At 44.4% G+C, this 24,881-nt stretch overlaps 1 long non-coding RNA gene across 1 annotated transcript in view; it reads right to left on the minus strand.

The window, feature by feature from the left end:
- The window catches only part of LOC132453591 (uncharacterized), a 48,104-nt gene extending 25,120 nt beyond the window's left edge, over positions 1–22,984 (minus strand). Inside the window, exons 1-2 of the long non-coding RNA XR_009524739.1 lie at positions 22,607–22,984; positions 22,432–22,526 (exon numbers count right to left, since the gene is read on the minus strand). This is a non-coding gene — a long non-coding RNA (uncharacterized LOC132453591). The remainder of the gene's footprint in view (positions 1–22,431; positions 22,527–22,606) is intronic.
- Positions 22,985–24,881: the final 1,897 nt, after the last annotated feature.

Here is a 24,881-nt window from a genome sequence, read left to right on the forward strand (position 1 = left end):
TGCAGGTACAGGTCCCTGTTGTGCAGGAGGGCACGCTATGGCAAAAGCCTGGTGCCTGCAGCCATAGCAGCCTTAAATAAAATGCCAAGATAACTCACCCCTGTTCCACACTATCACATATCTTGTCTGCATTTTGTCTGCATGTTGTTTCTGTTGTGTATGCTGTCCATCTGTTACTGTCTGTCGGCGTCCGGCCCACAATGTTACTATGGAGTGAAAAAGAATTTCCCCCATGGGACAATAAAGTAAAAGTCTAAGTCTAAGTCTAAAGTCTAAGTCTTGTTGTTGTTATACCAATCTAAAACAGCTGACCACATTTTGTTTTATGTCTTACTTTTTATGAATGACCTCACTTGGGCATACAAGAATAAATGTGTGTTGGGCAAGTCATCCCATGAAACAGGAACTCAAGAAGATGTACAGCTCTCCCCCCGCTGGCTCGCTAAGATGAAGCTGATTAGCATTTTTTCCATTTCAAGTCCGCTCCCCTCGCTTCATTGCTCTGCGTCTTCGTCCTTTCTTTATTTTATTGTTGCTTGTTCGTCGCGCCACTCTAATCCAAAACTATTTTTATTGCATCTCAAGAGTGTTGCTATCTATCTTCCATCTGCCTCCAGAGGGAATCGGTCACATGTTTCGCTTTGTGAGCGGTAGCATGCGAGGCGTTGGAAGCTTGAGCCGCTGCCGGCATGGCGTGCCGTCCCCTTCGAGCACCCTGGCCCCCCCATATAGCCCCTAGTGATGCATGTATTTGTGGCCGCGCGTGCGTACACATTTGTGTGTGTGTGTGTGTGTGTGTGTGTGTGTGTGTGTGTGTGTGTGTGTGTGTGTGTGCGTGTGCGTCCGTAGCCGTGTGTGTATTCAAATTAGTATGTGTGCATGTGTAAGGCAAGGCAAGTTTATTTATACAGCAGCATACAAAGCCGAGGCCTTTCAAGTACGCAAGCCTGTGTGCTTGTCTATTTGTCTAAGCCTGTTGTCTGTGTACGCGTATGGACGCTAATTTGCCCGGCCCACACCATTCTAAACGGTGCTGTACAACGTGGGTAGGACGGCGTTCGAAACAGACAACGCTCGCTTGTGATCAGCGACCGTCCTGCCCGAGCCCGGGCTTATCCGCCGCGGCCTGTCCGTTAAGACGCTCGCGTCATCATTAGCGATGAGGCCGAGACGGCGCGAGGCCGGGGCTTTCAAGCGCTGCCTACGACAGCGCTTGACACCGCCTGCCATGAATATGTGGGGTTGTGTAATTGTGTTTCAATGAAATGGATTCTGCAGTTTCTTCAGAGGTTGTGATGGAAATGAGCTTGGCTACTGCTGCTGCTGCTGGGAGATGGCTGTTGGTGGATTACGACTCTCGAATCTCATTTTTCATGTAAGCCCGGTATTGTATTTCTAATCTTTTCTTGCCCGCCCCGCTGAAGTAAAATATTAATGTTGCGTTGATTGAGGAGATGGAAGGGAGGAAATTAACGAAATGGAAACGCAGGATTCTCATTGATGATATTGGACAGTACATCTTGAGAGATTTTCAGATAAGGTCATGTGGAACTTGTTTTCGACCCTTCAGGACTGGTGCTTTTACATCCAAGTCTATAAAAGTAACTTCCTCAACAGCTAGTCTATTGTGTGTCTAAGGACACACTTTAAAAAGCTGTCAAGGAATTTGCCGCCAATGAATGATACACGTGTCCAAAGAAAGCCAGCAATCGATTAAGCAGCTCCATGATTGGGATCATTTTCTTCCTTCCGTACATGTTGTTATGATCTTTGAAATGCATCACAGTACCAACAGAACATCCAGCTCACATTGTTCCTAATGACAGCACATTCCACTAGAACAAATACAACTCATTCGAACCATGAAGTTCAGTAACAATGTCCGACACACAACGACAACACCCAAACTCAAAAGTCTAACTTGATAAATTGACTAGTATGTTCATGTAAACAGACTAGTATTAATTTGTTTGTACCTGACATGTTTCGACTACTTCCTGCAGTCTTCTGAAGAAGACTGCAGGAAGTAGTCGAAACATGTCAGATACAAACAAATTAATACTAGTCTGCTTACATGAACATACAAATTAACACGCAAACACAGAAAACCAATGTGCCCCCACTGCTTCATAGCGGTTTTACAGCCAATGTCTCACATACTTGCTTACGGTTTTGGCTGCTTAGAATGCAAGGACGCCGAGCATCATCTGACATTTATCTTGCAGATGAATCAGGGGAGTCTGCCGAATCGGGTGACCTCAATTCGATGTCTGTGCCGTTTTAAACAGCCCAGCTGACGTCTGCGCATCAGCACAATAACGTGACTCGGGCTCAATGCGGAGAGTACCGGAACATTAGCCTGTTTCAATAATTATCCTCTGACATTACGCCTCGGATCCAGATGCAGTCCCTGAAGCGATCCATAGGCCTAAAGCCAGGGGAAACACACACCAAAAGGATGTGGGTACAGAGGCCGCTCAGAAGTTGCGCCATGTTCAAGTTAGGGGGGGATTTATTGAGCCGACTTGGCGACACAAGCTTGTTGCCTCCCTGCAGAAACACTGGCTGCTTATTCCATCACTCAGCAGTGGTACGAGACAACAAAACCAGAGACGTGCCTCAGCTGAGCGGGAAAACGGCCTACTGTTATAGTCACAGCGGCTGCAACTGCAATAGGAGACGTGCCTTCCATCCGTCTGGTGGAAATGATGGCAGAATACAGGCATAATGCCCCTTCTGAACTCCTGCTACCTAGCGAATGCCAAATAGAGCCATCTATTCAAACAGAACAGCAGCTTCAAAGCCACTCGTCATGTAGCTCGTAAATTCTGCTTTTTTTTTTCTCTGAGGGAAGAAGCAGAATATGTCGCCCAACTGGTTAACATTGGCATTCAGGGTGTTTGTGAGACTAGGTTGCCAGGCCTTGGATCATGTGTGGTGAAGCAGACATTTATCGATTAAACATCAGATTTTGTAAAAAATAAAAAAAAGGCAAATTTTGGCAGCGCTCCTAAACCACCCTGTGAAACATCTGCCCAGGAAACAACACAAACACACAAGCCATCTGGAACAATAACGTCAGGAGCTCGACTATGATTAATGTTTACGTCATCAGATGGAAAGGTGTTCGACAGGTGCATGAGGGAAGGCTCGATCATCAATGCAGCCAGCGTGTAAAACCTCGAAGGTGGATCGTCGCTGCGCGGCTTGACTCTCAGCCGGGACCACCACTGTGATTGGCCCACGGAAGTGGTGGGCCAATCATCTTCCGAGTTGTGGAAGAAAACCAAGCAGGGGTTGTGACACACATGAGTAAACGCTTTTCCGGGATCAATGGGGTTGGAGGGGGCTTGTCACCGTCGTCTCAGCCTCTTAAACAGCCTTTCAAAATTAACTTTCAGTCTCGGAGATGGATTTTTCAGGACAGTGTCAAGTCATGAACAGCCATTCTCTCTGATCTCTGAGGCTTGCCTCTTTTTACAGCTCACCGGATGGCGATACGATCAAATCTAAACTAGAAACTCTGAACATCCAAATTTGAAAAGCATCATTAACCATTAAGCAGTTCTGAATCCATTTTTGTAGAGTTACTGCTGTATCAAGGACAATGCTGATTAGTTGCTCGGTTTTGTTTTCGATTGTCAAAACAGTGACCACGGAACATTTCAGGAGAGAGGTGGTGGTTTGCCTCATTCTTCACATGCGCAGAACCCTGGTGCAATCAGGGTGCAGCCACACACAGCCTATATTGAGCGTAATGTGCTGACATTTATCTCTTTCACGGGTATTTCGGTTCACCTTAAGTCAATTAAAATCCCTTCTACATTTGTGCATCTGAAGGCTGTTTTTCTCATTAAATATTATTAATGTCAGTGCCAGTGCATCGCGCGTCGAGTCATGTTAACAGCATCAAATTGTAATAAAGGTGCTAGAGCGGGATTCTACATCTGTCTTCCTGCCGGCCATGTCCAGGAGGACTCCAGATTGTTTTACTGTTTAACAAGATACTTGGGTTTGTAAAAAGTATGCAAATATAGACAAATGTGTGTAGTAGCCTTCGATGTGCATGCCTTTTAAGAAGACTGGTGTAATCGTGAATGAATCCCATCGGATGAGCAGCCATTTGAAGAAGAGCAGAACATAGACGAGTGAGTAGTGGAAGGGAATCTGTGTATGCGTCCTTGATTCCATCAGATGAGTAGCTGAATCAAGCTTCCGGCTTGCCTTCCTCCTATTCGATAGCACCATATTCTATTTCTTGGAGTCTCTGCCAAAGGCATCCAGTGTGGATGAAAGGTGCTTTTAAAAACAAGTCACCGAGCTGTACTGTTGCCTTGGTCTCCAGAATCACATCCTTAAAATGTGTGCACTGTGTTCAGATTGGGAGTTTTCTTTTACCAGGTCGACAAATTACTGAACGTGGTCAGTACTTCTCTTCACATGGGTGAGTCTTTACACTGGAGATATAGCATTGATCATAACAGGTTCATTCAATGGACCATAACCTCAGGATGGCTCAGCAATCTTATTTAACGTTTTGAAAATAATTGAAGTTCCATGGCACGTAAAAATATAACTTTGTCTGCAGTTTGCTAGACAGGCAATACTTGTGAATGAGGATGTTTTGGAGACATAAACAACGACAATAAAAACATCGATTTTGATCCAATATTTTTTTTTTATCCAAAGTCTCCTTGATTATCAAGGTTTGACATACGTTTAACCCGAGAGCTTAACCAAACATCCTTTGTCAGAGAATACACCATGGAGTGTTTACTTCAGCGAGAACAACACAGAAAGGGTCTGTCTGGAGTCAAACAACAGGGAGAGGCAATAAAGGAGACATCTTCTTCGCCGACCGCAAACTAATTTCTCTGTTTTGTTTTACGAACCAGCTGCCATTGCCATGTGAAATATACAATTCACCATACACCTAAAAAACATATGCTTGAGGCAAGTATTATGTTTGAATGAACATTTATATGACATGTTTCATACAATTAACGTAGTTCTGCGGTTCTCAATAACTTGTCAGGAAATGATAAAGTCACTTGAGGAGTGTTGTGGTAAGTAGTTGATAAAAACAAGAGAAAAATGTATGAAAGCTTGAGCTAACAATATGACTTCTTAGAGATAGGAAGAGGAGAAAGCTTTGATAATACGTTCAACATAACACTGATTTGTACAGATAATTTCACCATAGCAATGGCGTGTATCTGTTTACGACAAATAAATCATGTGGGTAAGCGAACATGGTTTACTCTTTATATAATAGGCAAAAATAAGACCATCACAAATCCACAACCTTATTTGACACCAGCACTCTTCTTATTTCCTGTATGCATGATGTTCTAAGAAAAAGGAAACAGGCCTGGAATAGTACCCAGAACCAATTAGAGTCATTATTGTATTCAATTAAATGTTGTTTCAATTTATCATTAAGGAGATCTCTGCCTTCTTAAAAGACTTAAAAGAAAAAAAAAAGGCATAGCTGCAATAATATTTGGGAAAAACAAGTAGCACTTAGCTCACTATATTTAGGAGTAATAAAAAAGTAGTGTTTAAACGTACGTACCGTTCATCAGATTTACTGATTATTTTTTCTTATTACCAAGCAAAAATTAACTAAATATCTCAGTTTACGTTCATGATTAAGGTAGGACTATGCTTTCGGAAAAAGGAAATTATGACTTATAATCTACAGTTTTGTCATGTCTGAATTTAAGGATGTTACGAATATCAAAACATTGCCAAATTAACTATGACTCCACAATAAGGGTGCATTAATTAACCGTCTCATTATTCATACTGATGTTTATTGATTTAAGATTTAGGAGTTCCTGTGAAGACATAGCTCACATCTCTTCTCTACAAATCAACAAATCGTTTTTATCTGCCGTTGTGCCTTGTATCGCCTTTGTTTTGATGTTCGTAGCGGATCAACAAAGAGAAAGAGCACAATAGCGATGAAAGGGGGTTGGATTCAAGCCTTGTCAAATAACTCTGAGACGTTTGCATGGCAGAGTATTTCCTTGTCCTTCCGGAACACACACACACACACACACACACACACACACACACACACACACACACACACACACACACACACACACACACACACACACACACACACACACACACACACACACACACACACACACACACACACACTTTGTTTTTTGCAGTAATGTTTTGGCGGAGGTTGCAATTAGTGAGTGGAACACAGTATGTTTCCTTTCCTTCTGCCTGCTGTGTAATCACGGCGTTGGGTTGGGACTGACTGAGCATGTGTGGGCCATAGAGACCACACGTCATGTGCTTATTGTTGATGATGACCATTCATTAATTAAATGGTCCCTCTGCCAACCCGTGTGATGTTGATTAGCCACTACAAGCCATTTCATCACAAGTGGGAGTTCACAGCCAGCACTTTGAGGGAAAGAGCATACATGAACCAGCCTACTAGGCAGTGTACCTTCTTGTAAGCTGGTGGGTTTTCCTGATCCTAATCTAAATCTAGACAGTTCATGGCTGTGTTCCTTTGAAATGGTATACTATTAGGACATTGTTCCTCGAAGCAGTTTGAGATCATAACTTCACAGGAACTTAGTGCTAACTTAAAATCACAATGTGTTTTTAGCCTCTCTCATTCAGACGCTCAATAACAGTGTTGAGTCCACTCTAACTGTTTTTTTTAAACAAGCTTAGTTTAGCTCGACCGGCCGGGGGGCATGAGGGCTGTCGGGAGTGCCGATTGTACGATTGTATACAAAGCGAGAGCTACGGGCTTGCCAGCATTTTATTTCTAGAATATATCAGTTATAGGATATGATACAATAGATAACTTCATCATTATCGATCAGCATTGACTACAGATATATCCATGTTATTTCAAGCTAGTTGAAATGCAACAAGTAGCGACTTTGATATTCAATGAGTGCCTAACGAAGGCAACACAGTCATTGATCTATTAATTCTAATCAAATGTTTGCTGGGGTGTAACAAACTAATTTCACTGTCCATACTGCTTCATTAAATAATACATATATTCACTATGGTTCATTTCATGCTACACCAATGAAATCACATTGTCTTGATGAAGTGCGCTACCTCTTTCCAAACTCCCAGACAGTTTCCAAATCTCCGCACTTCTTCGATGTCATCATTTGAATGCCAAAACAATTGTTAAAGGGCACATTTCAATTGGCAAACACTTTGTGTGCTCCTCTAGACAGACTGTCGGCAGCCACAGCCGGGGTTCTCAATTGCACCGTCTGGCTTTTGAAGAAGCCGAGATGACCTGGTTTTGTGGTTTCACAATGAAGGCCTCCATGCTCTCTCTCCCATGATTATTTTAGGTCCGGGTGAGAGTGACACTAAAAATGAGCTGTACGGAGATCCACAGGGGACAGAAGGCCAGAAGATGCTTTGCGCCAATCGCTTGAGTAAGGGTAGAGTAGCTGTGCTCAGGGAAAACGTTGTGGTCACGGCATGACGTCGCCCCGCCACTGCAGCAATATTCGCTCGGTTATTTTTTTTCCTTTTCTATAACAAGCAACACAGAATAGCCTCAAATGAAGGCCCAAATCCTTCCCTGACAGCTTGTTAAGGGTTAGCGACCGCACAATGACACGATTCTCCAGTGGAGAAGACCACTATCCAAGCTCGGGGAAGTACAGGCAAAGTCATTTTGTGGTTAAAAGTCCCAGAAAGACCTCCCTTTTTAATGGCTCGGTGTAGTAGGACCCTTGCCTAATTGACAATACCGATCGGTCTGACAAAACTTTCTTGACGGTCTCCTGGCTACGCTAAAATATCAGTTACCAAAAGCATCCGTCAAATCCAACCTCGACTCCCACAAATTTAAAAAAAAGTCGCATTCTGCCCTTTGTGGAAAGACATGTTGTATCAGAAATGTGGGTTATGAAAACGCACTGAGGAAGAGCTACCCTTTATAGTTGAATGCATAGGAACTCTCGAAGGGGGAGATGGGTGGAATCCACCATGTATCTATAGCTGTCTGCTCTGCCCTGTAGACTTTTCTTATTAGTACAGTTCTCTCTTCACCTCCATGACAACAGTGGCCCCGCCCCCTGCCTCTGCCCACCCTCACATCGTAGCTCCCCCGCCACCCCCCTGTGCAGAGTCCTGGAGAAGCCTCGCTAATTGAAGGGGGAATGCATGTTGGAGGTAGCACTAAGACGCGTGCCTTGTCAGCACACATCCTCTCCTAGTCCTGGGGGGGGTCCTCTTCCCCCCTCCCATTGGCCCAGCAGAGGTCAAGGGGTCATGCATGGGTCGCCCCCTCCCCGTCATAGGTCCAGGGTAATGATGCAGATCTGTCCTCCCGCAACCCAGACTGTTCCAGGTGGGTAGAAATTGCAAACGGTGCTCGCTATTTTGGGGGAATTAATCCCTTTTTCCTTCCCGTCGCCCTGAGTGAAGAGAGGCTGTGGTTTTAATCATCAAGGGGGATTTCAGAGTGCGAGTGTTGACAGACAATGGGGCTACTCCCTCGTTATTTCTTTCTTTCTAATTTCCAATTCCACGACTTCATATTTCATTGCGCGAACTTATATTATCGGTGGAGATTACGAACGCCCGTACATGACAATTGTACACTGTGTAATATCCTCTTATGGATTTGAGAGTTCATTTGAAAGAGCCGGGGAAATGGGAGAGTAACGGCGCTTGACATTGTTATTAAACCGTACGCTACCAAAGGCCTACCGAGGGCCATCTCATTCATTCGAGACGCATCATCGCCGGTATCCAAATCCCCCGCGTTTTGATGGGAATTACTGGCTGCCACAAGTGCCTGTGAAAGTGGTTCCTGGTGGTTGTTAAGGTGAGCGGTCTTCTGCAGTGCCAGGCCTCATTAGCCGGAACAATCCACCCCACCTATGCTGCTTTGGTCAAAGGCCATTGGCTGAACGATCGAAGCCAGAGCCCCGGTGCCATATCGTTCGCCTTCACCGCAGAATTGAAGGTTGCCGTGGCTGCTTTGGTTCCAAGCTTCCATCCGTCTCGTCTCTACAGCACAGTGGCAGGGTATTTATTCCACACCGCTGTCTCTCCGTCTCTCTTGTGGCACGTTTAGCCTCAGAAAAACTTCCTTGTATTTATGCCTGCAAACTCGTGAGGAAGAAGCGTGAGAAGACATCTCTCCACAAGGGAAGGGTAGACAATGAAAGTAAAGTGACCCAGATACGAACTTTACAAAGCTTCCCACTTGGCCCCTTACGTTCGTCGAGATTTTCTATATAAAATTAAGATAGTTTGGCTGAAACAGAGTGTCAGGCTTTAACAGGCAAGCACTCCAGATTGTTTCTAATACGTTTTTATTCGCCATGTTACTGCTGTCATAACCCGGGGGTTTTTCCAGAGAGTTGAGCTCTCCGTACACATCTTCCATCTGTCAGAAAGTGGGCGGTACCCTGCGGCAATGAGGCAGAGATAGTCGCAGATAGTCCTACGACGAAGGAGAGAGGTAGAGGGTAGACTGTGTGTGTGTGTGTGTGTGTGTGTGTGTGTGTGTGTGTGTGTGTGTGTGTGTGTGTGTGTGTGTGTGTGTGTGTGTGTGTGTGTGTGTGCATATTTTTTGAGTGGCTGCATGCATGTTTATGTGTATATACATACACACACTTGCAGTACATTTGTTTGAGTGTGTGCGTTTCAGAGTTGTTAAAGGTGTTTGTCGCAGTGTGTGTGTGTGTGTGTGTGTGTGTGTGTGTGTGTGTGTGTGTGTGTGTGTGTGTGTGTGTGTGTGTGTGTGTGTGTGTGTGTGTGTTGGCATGTGTGTACAGGCGTGCATGCATCTGTCTGTCTGCCTGTGTAGTTGGAGCGTGCAGTTGGATTCTGTGTGTACGTGTACATGCGCAAGCATTTGGTGTGCATGCATGCATGGATATTTTCTTGCGTGTGTGCATGTGGGGTGTGGTCCAGTCCTCCCCGGAGACACCAGCTGCCTGGTGTAAGAAAACAGGAGAGAGGTGATGGACGTATTGAGAAGATGTCAGCTGGCCTTCAATCACTGGACAGCGGGGAACTTTGCCAAGGGTGAAGCAGGGAGCTGGATTAAGCTTATGGGCCCAGCTCTCTCTTCACCACTGAAGCAGTGCCCTTTTGGAAGTGAAAGTGCTGCGTCATCCACTGAATATATATCCACTGGGGATTTTAGGGCCCGCTGTGTTCTACCACAGGAAATGCTTTCTTGACATTTCTATATCACAAACCTTTATGACGCTTAAAATTTAGCTTGCATGTGTAGGGTGTAGAGTGTGTGTGTGTGTGTGTGTGTGTGTGTGTGTGTGTGTGTGTGTGTGTGTGTGTGTGTGTGTGTGTGTGTGTGTGTGTGTGTGTGCATACTAGTGTATGTACATGCATGTGTAAAGTTTCTGTGTGTGTGCGTGTGTGTGTGTAAATATTCAGTGTATGTATATGCATGCGTTGGTAAAATGTGTGTGTGTGTGTGTGTGTGTGCATGCATGTGTGAGTGAGTACGGGTGACTGTGTGTGTGTATACTATTATATGTGTATGTATATGTGTATGTATTATACCTGCATACAGTGCGTCTGTGGATGTGCTTAGGCGTTCCCCATTCAACAACCACACAAGTGAATCATTTGCATTGTTTTGATGCAGTGTTCTCATTCGCCACAGGTTACACTGCGGTCAGAAGGCGCTGCTGTTGTTATTGTGGCCGTGGTGTCTCTGTGGCGTTATTCCTATTTAATGGAATAGCATGCATCATACGTTAGCAGGGTTTGCCTTACACTCCATCGCATTCTAATGGATATAAAGCTGCAGCTTCCAGCTAGCGCTTTCACACACACCAATGCGTCATGGTTTATTCATTAGGTGAAATATGATGGTTGCATTGTTGGTTTCTTTTATTTCACAAAACCCTGAAATAAATCTTATTTAAATCGATTTAAATAAACTTGCAGGAGAATTGCAGTTGACGCTCAAACCACTCCGTGACCCAACATTGAGTTTGGGATTTAATCGGAACGCTTGACCTCGTGGCTTCACTTCGTAGTCGGCGTCCGTAACAGATTTATTATTATTATTAAGTTGAGGTAAAAATTATCTTGTGGTCCTTCATGATTGAATCTAGGTTACCATCAGTTTCCCTTGAAAATAACGCAGGTGGGAGGTCAAGGGAATGAAAGTGGGTTTTGTGTTCCAGTTTTTAGAACATTTCTTTGGGCCTTTCAATGTTAGGAATCTTTTTATTGGCTAAACACACGCGGCGTCTATTTTAGTATTTCCTATTCTCATCACACGTGTTCTTACCCAATATTGCATTTTCCCTTAATAGCCTATATTCAAGTATGGACCAGTGTTGAGTCAAACTACTGCGAGGACCGAAAGAAAAATAACACTTAAAACTCTCTTTGGGAGGTCAAGTATTTTCTTTCACTCAGTGGGATGACACGACGCTAGATAATCAAGTTTCTGCTCGTATCAGACACTGTTTGGGCTTTAAAATGCATGTAAACATCTTAGTCCAACCTACATCGGACCATAATGGACATCTCATAATCTGAAGAACACCAGATAAATTGTAATTCTTGAGCATTCTGCGCATGCTGGAGAATTTCCGGCAGTGCTTTCACACGGAAGTGGAATGAGACATCGTATAAAATAAATAGTAGTGTTGTTGCCGGAAAGGACAAACGACAAATGGTTTCAAAGAAATCAACAACTCACTTATGGAAGGACATGGAGACCCGGGTTCATGCTTCACCAATCGAAGAGCTAAATAAAAAAATAAATGGAATTAAACAATAAATGTAATGCTGCCAGATAGTTGTTGCTATGACATATAGGTCAACCGGAAGTGGCTCTATAACCACTTGTTGAAAGGGATACAGCGCAACATAGCGTAGCGGAGTCAGCCATGCTACGGCCATTTCTCCGATTACTCTGATCGGCATATATACTCAGACAAGTGACAGCTGTCCGTTCGAGTGGCAAGTCGGTAGATGGCTTAATCCTATCAGGCTATCCAATGTGAACGCACTGCCTCACAGTCACAGCTCCAGCGTGCCTCACGGCCCAACCGAACGCGTGGCAGTTTGGTCAAGATAAAACAGGCACAGGCATAGAAACGGACTATAAAACAGGCGAGCCATTTGGTTTTTGATAATTATATTTCTGGTCTGTAATTGATTTGTTCAGAGTGGTTGGCACAAACTTTGGTCCTAAGATCCAAATAAAATATTTTCTTCCTTCAGATTTCTCGGCAGTGCGCTTGACAAAGAATTACTTAGTCTGCAGCCATTCTTCTGCTCCATTCATCCGCTTCCACTGCTACTGCCCTTTAACTAATAACGTTCATACCCAACAGATATACCAATGTGTTCATTGTGCTTGTGAACTCATTTTGCTGCTAGCGCTGCAAAACATTGGCAGAATAGTTTACCTCCTATTGTATCAAGAAGTTTTCCCACTTGACGCCATATCAAGTTCTATCAAATCTGCGAATCTATTCTCCAAATCTATTCAGAGTTGTATAATAGCCTTCTCTAGTGTTCTCTAATCATGCATTCAAGAGGGCAAAAACTGCTTAATTTGCTGTTGGTCATGCCTTAAAAAAATCTGCACAAATGTCGTTTGATTGAGCCCTTCTCCTTTTTCTCCTTCAAATAAAAAGGAGGTAGAAGAGAAGGTAAAAGATGCCATAATAACCCTGTTTGTTGCTTCCAAACGGCAGCCGTTTAAACGATAAGGGAACGCTTGGGAGACCCGGGCGGCATTGAAACGCTAACTGCCTCATGATGACATGTCACACAAGTCACCCGCACAAGTCGACCTCCCGGGGACATCTTCAATTTTAATCTCTCTGCAGAAATAATAAGAAAATCCTCCAATCTCGGGGAGCAGCGCTGTTCTCTTATGAAGTTCCGGCGGGCTGCATATACTCACGCTCTCATGATTGCCTTTTGTGTTTAAAAGAGAATGAGGCCATTTTCTTATTTCTTCAAAACAATCGGCAGCGGTATGGCACCCAACAGCGAACTCAGCAGAACCACATATTACTGCTGCAGAGTTATTTAGCAGACCTAACCAGAGAGCCCAGACGCAGGTCATTACGGAGCAGCTATAGGGTGTTATCGCTCTGCAGCCTACAGGCTAGGGTGTGGCTATGGCTGATCAAAGGGAGTTCAGCGCTGCCCCACCACACTATCCTGTACCCACCGTTATTAGGTATTTTACTATAATACACAAAGAAAGTCTGGGCCAACTACCTTATAGTTATACTGTTTGGGTTTTCAAGACACCCAAAGCACTTTTGAAACTAGTATAGTGTAGAGTGTGTGTGTGTGTGTGTGTGTGTGTGTGTGTGTGTGTGTGTGTGTGTGTGTGTGTGTGTGTGTGTGTGTGTGTGTGTGTGTGTGTGTGTGCGCGCGCGCGTGTGTGTGTGTGTGAAAATTATTAGCTTCACCCTCGATAACCATCGTGTAGGGAGTAGAGCTGCCGGTGGGGGGGGGGCGAGAAGGTGTGTAGGTGGGGTTGTCAGTCCCAAAGGCAGAGCCTCTGCCTGGGTGTTGACAGACGAGGGGGGGGGGGGCGGGGGGGATGTGGAGGAGCCCATGTCAGGTATCAATGCTAATCCGTGGGGAGAAGATGATGACTCAAACGGTATCTGATTACCGTCTCTCAGTTGTCTGAAGCAATACATGTAAACAAAAGGATGTGATGAAGCTGTCTCTGTTGACTCGGAAGCTAGGGAGGTTACAATAAACACGATACAATGGAATCAAATCTGGCAAGAAAACCTTGTTTTCTCTGTGAATGAAACAGCCAAAAGGAAAGGGTTTTGTGTTGACCCCCCCCCCCCCCCCCCCCCCGAAATCTACTGTTTGCACTTCCTGTATCAATAGCAGGCCTACAGCGCACCATGCTTCAGTCAATACTGGTGAACACTGCCCAGTGGGGGGTTTTATTACTTGGGGTCAATGAAAGCCAATGACATACATCTATACACTATATAAAAACAGCCAACACAATGCCATAAGGATTTCTGAATCAGGCGGAAACTAAACTGCAGCTTTAAGCCAAAAGCACACAGAGAGCTGATTTCTGTTGCCCAAAAAAATAAATAAATTATATTTGTATGAGGCAGTAAAGTACAGGAAATTGGAAGGTAGCAGAGCTGAGTTGTTTCCACTCACTTCGTGTCAAGTCTATTTTGGACGCGCCTCTTCAAAAACCGTACTTTGCGTCTGTCCTGACACGACCTCTTGGCTCCCTCGCCTAGTCCCAGACTGACAAACAGAACAGACAAATGAGCAGCACCTTTTCTACGAATGAATGAGCACTTATATGCTGTCACGAAGGCTTGATGGCACATCTGTCATCATCTGTACACAATCCAGAAACTAAACTTCTGTCTGTCATCTCCGCGGAGGCCATTAGCCAGAGAAAGTCATTAGCAATATTCCTCCTGTAGATTGCTGCGGTAATGTGATTATTCTTGTGTACTCAATTAGGGATTGAAGAGACCACCAACTCTTCCCGTCGTTCGAGAATGTGTGCATTGCTGATTTCGATAGTGAAAGAATAAACAAATACCCCCAATGCATTGGCTTTTCGATCGGGTGACATAATAAGAAATGATACCGCAGGGGAAATTCACTCTGAGGATTGGTCAACATCATGTTCATTAGCATAGCTAGATAAGTAAGAAATAACATACAAAGAATTCCTCAGTCTCATTTGTTTCTAAATTAAACTTTTTAAAAAGGTATATTATCAATTGTTAATTACAAATTGCATCAACAATGCATTCAAGTCTTGCCCTGTTCTCTCTATTGTCTGTAACATTACTTTTGACCAGAGCCATCTGAGGAATATATCTCATGACGTTACACGGAAACACTTCCAAGATCAAAAATCTCTTTCTCTCTCCCCCTCTGTCTTCCATGCTCTCTCCATCTTTCTCTTACAACCTACGTCTATTCGCTATTCAATTCTACATCTCTATGTATTTTCTGTCATTCAGTCAGACACAGAAAAGCCGATGTTTAACTAATACCCCCGTTGAAACATTTGCATACACAAACATTCTTACTTCCTGGAGCAAGATGCATAAAAATAACCCTTGTTTTATCATCAAAGATAATAAAATGACAATATCCCAAACTGCACCTATTAAAAATGCAAACAGTGGTGTAAACAAGTTTAACTTTTGCATTTGACGGTTGCTTCGAGTTGCCGATTTTGTGATATTGCACATCGGGAACAAAAATATGGAAGAGCCGAAAGTTGTAGGAATAACGTCATTAAAAAACGCAGCCACCTTGGGATAGTATACCATAACAACTTCTCTAATTAAACTAAATAGTTTTCAGCTGAGTCGTATCGCCTGTGCGTTTGACGTACAATGTGACAAATTGAGGCATCCCATAAGGGATCTCAACATATGCTCCACACAGCCAGTCGGGTTGTCCTACAACAAGCTCTTTCAAGATAATCACAAACAAGCAGGCGTTTTAAAAACAATGACAAACAAAGTTTGGCTTTGACCTCCATCTCAAAGCGTTAACAGGAGAAGGAGAGGGGAAGGATGGATTTGGATGAAAAATACCCATCATTAGCCGAAGGAGAGATGAACGCACGCTTGCCACCTTACCACTCTTTGAAACGAAACAAGGAACAGCTTGACGTTCAGAGACATGAGGTGGAAACGGATGAGGCGCTGGCTACATGCGTGCCAAGCTTGCCACCGTATTCATGAGAGTGCCTTTAAAACCCCTTGTCATCGCTTACCTCAGTCTGGCTACCTCACAGGGCTATTGATTAGCAGTATTGACTTGCTGGAAATGTTGCTGGCTTCACCGCAGGTCGTGTTGTCTCGCAGTGTTGAAACCACCACAGTCTCTTGAGTTCTGCGCTGTGCACGGCTGTGAGGACAGCCTGGCATTCACACAAACACACACACACACGAGCACATGCACGTAGACATGTGCATGCACAAACGCACACACACACACGTCATTCTAAAATATTTCCTTTAGAAAATCGTTTATATACAAACACATGCACACACTTTAAGAAATGCATTTCCTTCATAAACCCTTTTATATAAAACACACACACACACACACACACACACACACACACACACACACACACACACACACACACACACACACACACACACACACACACACACACACACACACACACACACACACACACACACACACACACACACACACACACACACACGTCGTGCTCTTATGTATATCTGCAACGTAAAGAGTACATTCTCCTAATAGCCGGATGAAAATGTTGAGCTGTAGCATGTGGGTAAAATTGACCGGGCAATCATATCCCTGGTGTTCATTTGATCCCGGTCAAGATAATGAAAGCAGAACCCCCACCCGCGTGTCTGTCCTCGGATCACGCTGCTCCTTAATTGCATTTTATGTTGACGATATTTCACTTGCTGCGTGCGTGGGGTTATCTTCTCCTTTTGTGATCGCCTCCCATAATAGTCTTTTATCCCTAGCTTTAATGCTTGATTATCAAATGGGATCAAGACTAGGCGAGACGCTGCCGCTAGCGACAAATGAGGCAGAGAATTGAGAATTGATTTTTTGTTATTGAGGAAAAAGCAGCCATCCCCCCCCCCCCCCACCCGCCCCCCTACTGCAACTCAAAGCACATCATGAGTTTACCTGAGAACTTCTGCCACGTTAAAATTGTTGATATGCTTCATATCTATTTTCTTTAATAAAGCAGCAAACAGCAGAGGCTAACTGCTTTCCTCGGATACGGTGAAAGCGAGGGGATATTAACCGTTATGCAACCTTCACGTTCAGAGCATTTATGACAACAAAACTTTATGAAATCTAGAAATAAATGGAGGGAAATAAGCAGTCAAAAGCAGTCAAAACACCCATGATGTTGCACGCGATCTTGGTTGTCAACGGCAAACAAGCACTCAAACCAACTGTTGAATCTATATATATAATGAGGTACTGCGGTAAAGATTTCCGATGCCTAAAAAGCTTTTTTTTCTATTGCAGTTTTATAAGAAATAATAATTGATTGAACAAACAGTTGCCGGAATTGACAACAATAAACCGCAAAACGAAAAATACAATATTGGTCAACCATGGTCCAAACGGACGCATTAACCAGGCCCCAAGGGGCTTCTGGAGCCAACACTGACCTCAGGAACTCAATAGCAGTCACATTTTCCCTCCCCAGCCCCCCTGTTGTCCACCCCTGTGGGTTTGGTTCAACGACCACCACTAACTCTCCGCACTTCAAGCTCAACTCAATCACAGAAGATCCAAGAGGGGCCATTACCTCAGGCTCACTCCACTCTTTCTTTCTTTCTTTCTCCTTTTATTTATTTCCTTTACACACAATCTCTCTTCCAATCTCTCTCTCACACACACACACACACACACACACACACACACACACACACACACACACACACACACACACACACACACACACACACACACACACACACACACACACACACACACACACACACACACACACACACACACACTTTTGCCGGAGCCTTCTAACTATGTGCAGTTAAACCTAATGATACATTTCCTTGACCGGTGTGCTTCTGCAGCCGTGGGTCTCCAAACAGTGGGAGTGATGCGAGCAGACGCCAGAAGGCGTTTCCGACCGCTGTTCCGTGACATGTGACCCCACCTCCTCGATCCTGCGGCGCTCGCTACTACGTACAAGGGGGGGATGCAGAGCGATGGGTTGGCCGTCAAAGGAATGGCCAACAGGTGAGACGTGAGGTATGAGAGCTGTCAGTCAGACAGACTAGACAGACAGACGGACAGACAGATCGAATCAGGAGGACATTTGAAGAGGGAGTGAGTGAGGTTGAGGCGCTCAAAGAGGGAGAGACGTGTGAAGAGTTGTTTGGCAAACATATACTTTAGAGAATGGGTTTGTTGTTTGGGTTTGGTCAGAGGGTGAGTTCATGGTTCATTTGGCCAAAATCAATACACAATACATCTGGCCGCAAAGCTTCCCAGCGATCCGGTCTGATTAGGCCCTTGTTTGGCTTCTCTCCACCCCGTCGGGGAGCCCTAACCCTAATTCAGAGACCCCCCCTAGCCCAGCCGCTGCTTCTTGGCTGCTCTGGGTGAAAAATTATATCTGGAAAAACATAATGCGGTTCAGTCTGGAGGAGAATAGCATGGACTTTAAACCTTTCTGCTCTCCGAAACCTTCCTTCCTTGTGTTAGGGCACACACACACACACACACACACACACACACACACACACACACACACACACACACACACACACACACACACACACACACACACACACACACACACACACACACACACACACACACACACACACACACACACTTTCATCGTCAGTGCTGAACCCACATGTGTTTGAACAATAGGTGGGGTACGAGCTCAGAGCCCTGCTAAAGCCTCTGTGAGGGCAGATCCATTTCTCTTGAATGAGTCCCTTGAGGCTCACTGGGGGAGGTAGGAGAGACAGTGAGCCAAACAGTGTGCAGCGCTTAAAGCCCAGACCGATCAATGACGGAAACAATTCCCCGTCTCCACAAACACCACGGCGTGTTTGCACGTGTGGTGTGTAAAATGAAGTTATAAATTGACTATTTATTTGGGGCCCAGTTTTCCTTATTATCATTCATTTCCTGTAGTGTAATAATTAAGTGTACATGGTGAGTTTAATGGAAAACATTTTGTTTACTAATTAAATATATATGGACGGACTTGAGGAACATTACAAATGTGTATTAATCTACTTGGGACCATTTGCCCTCTCTTTTATGTCCCCTCTAGGAACAGTGGGGAAAATGCCTGGAAACTGACCCCAAGATAGTCGCCAATGTCAGGATTATAGATAAACTGATTATATTTCTAGAAAAAAGCCTCCTGGTTCAACCAAGGTTCTTTAAAAAGGTATCCAAACAGCATATCCCCCAAAAATCAAATGCTATTTATCTCCCTCCAGTCAACTTTGTGCATTGCCCCCATTTTAACAAACCCTGCCGCGCACTGTTCTTAGTATCAATTTCACAGCCGTGTAGTCACAAGAGGGCTTCATTTGTTCGGGCCAGATTCAGCGTGGATGATTGCGTGAGTGTGGAACTGAAGAAGGTCCTGTTTAGTGTCTTCACAGCTAATTGTCTGTGAAATACAGCATCTCCGTTGCAATGCAAAGCGATACATCTTCCTCGCAGTCTTCTGCCATTTCATTGCAATCTGGGGCACTAAAACCAATGAGCTGTTATAAAACAGTTTGTTTTTTTTCTAACGTTTTATTTTATCTTCTCATACTTTCAATTCAAAACGTAGGCAAACATATGGAACACGTATAGCATGCCATCAGCAGCCATAAGCAAAAAGGATGCGTTGCTTTTTTTCCCTTCCCCTCTCTTTATACTTCACCAGGACCAGACATCGAATAGCAATTGACCCGGCTGATTAGATTAGTGGACACAGGGTGGCTTGTGTATCAGTGAACTGATTGAGAAGTAGCCAGACAACCGGGCAACAACCTGCTGCCTGCAAATCTCATTAATGGGCCCAGAGTCCTGCTGGCCTGAGGTTTAGCTAACGCTGCCCAGCAATGTAATTTGTATGAGATGCCTCTGCTGCTCTTAGACCAAACAGCATCCATGCGTGCTCAACACCGCCTGCACATCCACACGAAATAGTCTCCCTCCCCCTTCATACACAACAATGCACATGCACGTGCTTCCGAACACACACACAAACGTGTACGTGCGTGCACCTCCCAGTTCCAGGGGGGGGAGTGACGATGATCGATGCCTCGCAAAAAGCCAAAAGACAATAGGTCTCTCACAAAAGCATAAATCACAGCAGTGTGGGAACTCTCACCCCGGTCTATTAAAATACAATTACGACGGACCATGTTGCTGGCCTTCCAACGATAAAAAAATAGAAACCTTTCAGTGTTGATGTGCAGCGGTCGACACCCCAACAAGTTTCAATCACAAGCCCTAAAAAGGTTTCCGAGCGCAGCTGGTCGGTGACTGTGAGCGATTTTCGTCTGGCCTTTCGCAATTGTCTCCTGCTTTCTACACCCGTATCTCCACAGACGTGGCGGTTGGAGAGGCCCGCCCCCACGGCCCTGTCAGAGCCCCATCAGGGGGGGTATGGGGACGGACGGACGGACGGGGGTTGAATGACAGGTGCACCTGACCTTTCAGGACTATTTGGTGGCGGCGAGGACTGAGGCACGCGGGGGAACCCTGTGTGACACGACTGCACACAAAAGGGAGTTCCAGATTGGTTTGAACCGGAGACCTTCGTGCTGCGAGTCCGGAGATAAAAGGTCTCCACTGCCATACCTGCAATCCTTCGAACGAGTTCCGATCTTCGGAATTGCATGCAGCCTTTGCCGTTTTACGATGTAAACGACACATCCACAGAATGTCGGGTCGCCATGGCAAAAACAACTACCTTATGCCGATACTACTGCTGTGCTTCGAATAGCAAAGACGACAACGTAAACATACACACTGTCGTATACCATGCTAAAGGAAAAATAACCATGTCTGATGGTAATGCTCCGCTAATGTACGACAGCATCCTAATAGGGTCGCTATCCATTTACATTTCAATAAAAAGTACCTCCCCCGTACACACTTGATTCTCCTCCTTGATCCCTAGCTCTTGTGGTCCCTGGCTCGTTAAAACCCAAGGCACCGCTATCCTCCCCCTCGTTATCTGGCTGCTTCATAGAACACGGGGGTACATTTATCTTCCTCCTTCATCTCCTCTCATACATATTCCCCCTCTTACGCAACACATCCCACATATACCCTGCGCCTTTATGTACATCTTAGTCCACACACGCACAATGATCTGCGAGGCCGCACCTCCGCTGGTTTTTCCTGACAGACGTCAGCAGTTCAGAGAGTCCTGGTTCTCATCTGCTTGTACAGAGTTCGGTCCCTGTGATGTAACATGCATGCAGCTGTGTGATTTCCATCCCCACCCCCCCCCCCCCCCCACCCACCCACAACCACCACCACCCAGATCCACGAAGACGTGTGTTCTCCGACGTTGGACCCCAGGCACGATCACAAATGGGACATTTGTCACATGCTGGCTTTGAACGCGCGTTTCATTTTACATGTCCGTGTTCTTCGCTTGCCTGGAGGTTCGCGCTTCGTTGCTGCATGACACACGCAACCGTTCCTGTTCTCTGACAAACCTCTTCATTTGTTATCGTTGGTTTTGTTTTTCTGTTTCAGTGAGATGATAGATAATCTTACCCCTCCCTTTTCAATGATAGGCCGGTTGACCTATGCCAACAAGACAAAGTGAAATGGCATTCAGCGCACAAGTTGCTAACATCCGTACAATGACAATGACAAGTGCAAAGTGCGGATATGGGCGCAGGACAAAAAGGTAGGATGAGGTGATTGGGTCTCTCAGGATTGATGTTGATGATCTCACAGACGTGCCAAAGCAACATCTCCACCTGTGTGTTGGTCTTTGGTATTATGGGATGGAATATTGAGCCTCCCAGCAAGACTCCGGCTCATTCTTGCCAGGTGCAGATAAGCTGATTTCATTTGGATGCAGAACAACAAAATTATTGTTTTGGATTTGGGCACACTTGGTTAAATAAAGAAATAAACAAGGAGCTCAAACAAGGTGGTTGAGTAAAGAAATCGATTTTAATTTCATGGTGTGGCTTTACTTTATCTTACCAGCATGTAAGAGTGAAGTCTCAGTGTTTAAAGGAAAAGCTTTGGGTATTTGCAATTAATGTACTCAGACACCATACTTACCTACTACTCCTTCAACTACTGACAATGTCTGGTCACTTTTTATTTGAACAGAACAAAAACGTATAATTATAAATCTACATATGTAAGCAAAAGCAATATTTGATTAAAAGAGTAGTTAAACCAAACACTGTCTTAGTAGACTCTTGTATAAGGTGAAACTATTGATTGAAGATTATAATTTAATATACTTAGTGTGCTGCTGTTGGTCCCATGCACGTCGTCTTTCGAATTAACTGTGATTAGCTGACGAATTATTATTTTGTTTTCACGCTAAACGAGCTTGCGTTCTGGAGGTAGCTCATGAAGCATCTCTCGAACACAGTTAAGAATTCAGTTTACATTAGAAGTGGGCGGAATGGTAAATAAGCCATTGGCCTGTCTTGGCTTGGGTGGAAATGGCAAAGAGGCCTTGTCGTTTTTAACTTATCTACAAACTCATAAAACCGTATATGGTGATGCCAACTATGTTGAGAAGAAACCACCCATAACTGTTTGAAACATGTCATCAAATTGAAGCATAGACTAAAATGATTTCAATCAGACTTCAAACAATCAATGGACGTCATAACAAAGCTGTCTTCCCCCACTCCCCACCCTACCCCATACCTGGTGCTTCAAGGAAGACGGCGTTGTGGGTCGGATCGCTTTGGGCTCCCCATCCCCGGGTTTTAACTTCATTGTGCCTCGCATCACCAGCCAAACTGACAAACAGAAAGAGAAAGTTTCCCTTAAAGCGACTCAAAACACAGCCGTCATAGTGTCAGACCATTACAGCTTATACCTCAATGTCAGCCACATGTCCGATACGGAATCGTATCAATCAGAGGACGGGTCGCGACCGCAGATCACAGCTGCGAGCACGCCTTGCGTGGCTGAATAACTAACCGCCTGATGTGATATGACATGTTTTAGATAAGAACAAATGGGGTCTTACACCTTTTCCTTCATCTTTGCCCTCATCACTAAACTGTTTAAAGTGTGACGGATCTATGTTTTTCCTTATTTTTTTCTTCCTCCATGCGCTTTCAATGGGAGTGCAGCGAAAAGGTTATTCAATTCAACATTTTAACCCAGGGGTACAGTGGGCACGAATGAGACTACATTTAAGCAGTCACACACACCTAGGGTGCGCGTCTTTGCGGTGCATGCTGATCATGTTGCTGCGTCACACCAGAGTGGCGCTGCCCCCTTTAGGTCAAGGTTAGCTATTGCAGAGAATCATTCTCATCAGAAAAAAAATGCAGGTTGCTGTTTTTAGATTGTACCTTTTATACCTGCTGCAAAAACAATGATAGCCTACCAACCCCACATTTATAAACATTATCAGAACTAGATTGGAAAAACCAACTGATCTATTTGTAAGGCAAGTGGTGTATGGCAGGATAAGTTAATGTGAACACAACATTGTAAAAACACATTCCACCCCTCCCTGCCTAGCAGCCTAATCTTGGCAGGCAGCACAACATGCTAATTATTTTTCGAGAGAAAGCCTCCGGAGAATAGGGAGGAGAATTGGGAGAGGGGAAAATAATAATCCCTGCGAGTAAATCAGTGTTTATGTTTGTAAATATTTTGCATGTTTCTAAAATATAAACGTATTTTACTTTGGTTGATGCACAATGTAATTGTTTACAACTTGTACTTGGTTATGCTGTGCATGTTGCATTATGCATGCTTGTGTGTGTGGTGTGTGTGTGTGTGTGTGTGTGTGTGTGTGTGTGTGTGTGTGTGTGTGTGTGTGTGTGTGTGTGTGTGTGTGTGTGTGTGTGTGTGTGTGTGTGTGTGTGGGGGGGGGGGGGGGGGGTGCAGTATATGTAAGTAATTTACATTTGTTAATGCAGAAATAAGCATTTTATATTACAGTAGCATAGGGGTCAGAATTAAGGTTACTCTATTAAATAACCTTAGTCACAGTAGAAATCTCAATGATTTTTGTATCCTTATCATGGATACAAAAGTTAAATTCAACAATGTCACAGTTCCTATCATTCATAATAGTGAAAATGCAAGGGCTTTCGTCAGTGGGCTGTGGGCTTCATCACCATTGTGTTCCCCTCATTGGCTATGACCTATGAGACATTTACTTGCATAAATCTCCAACATTGCCTCTTTAACATGAACACTAAATAAACAATAAACATTAGTAAATTATGAATCAACCATTAGTGAACTGTTTATTAACTTTTTGTTGATGCTTATCACTGCAACTTGATGGCAATTAAAGTAACCTTATCGTCGAGTGTTATCTGCATGGGTAAAGCAGGAAAGAGGAAGCGGACATGATGAATTCATGAAAGAGGAGTACCTCTGTTTCTTGTGTGTTGGTGTGTGTGTGTGTGTGTGTGTGTGTGTGTGTGTGTGTGTGTGTGTGTGTGTGTGTGTGTGTGTGTGTGTGTGTGTGTGTGTGTGTGTGTGTGTGTGTGTGTGTGTGTGTGTCTTTCTCTCATGCAGAATCTAAACTGCAAATGTCCTGCAGCTTGGCACATTGACAGAGGGCATCTGTGGCAGGGGACCTGAACCAGTGACCAGAAAGCGTCCTCAGGACAGACCCAAAGTGGACTCCACTCTCCTCCCGCATGCAGCATACTCTCCATATGCCAGCGCACTGTAAATAAAAGCTGAGCTCGTGGCCCCTGCGCCCAACAGCAGGCCCAACGATGCCCGTCGAACCAAATCCAATATAAACAACTGAAAATATGATTATTACCGTTGTAGTCGCTGACGTACTGTGCATATCTTCGCTCAGATTAAAAACAATATCTCAGATTTATTATCATTGTAAAAAACTAGTGGAGTGTGCATTGTATTATTGTTGTCGGCATTCGCTGCCAATAAAGATTACCCATGCGGGCTGAGGCAAAGTTTCTCTGGATTTTTTTATAATTTTTTTCCCTGCATCCCAAGTGACTCAAGTCATTTATCCTGCTGGTGTATGGCTACGGTTCAAGGCCATGAAGTTACGGGCCGGTGCAGACGTGGGTGGTAACTCGCTAGCTATTGAGACGTTGTGGTCTCTCTCTCGCTTTTGCTCTCTCTCTTCCTCTCTCTCTCTCTCT

The sequence above is a fragment of the Gadus macrocephalus genome, chromosome 3, assembly GCF_031168955.1.
Source record: "Gadus macrocephalus chromosome 3, ASM3116895v1".
Lineage (NCBI taxonomy): Eukaryota > Metazoa > Chordata > Actinopteri > Gadiformes > Gadidae > Gadus > Gadus macrocephalus.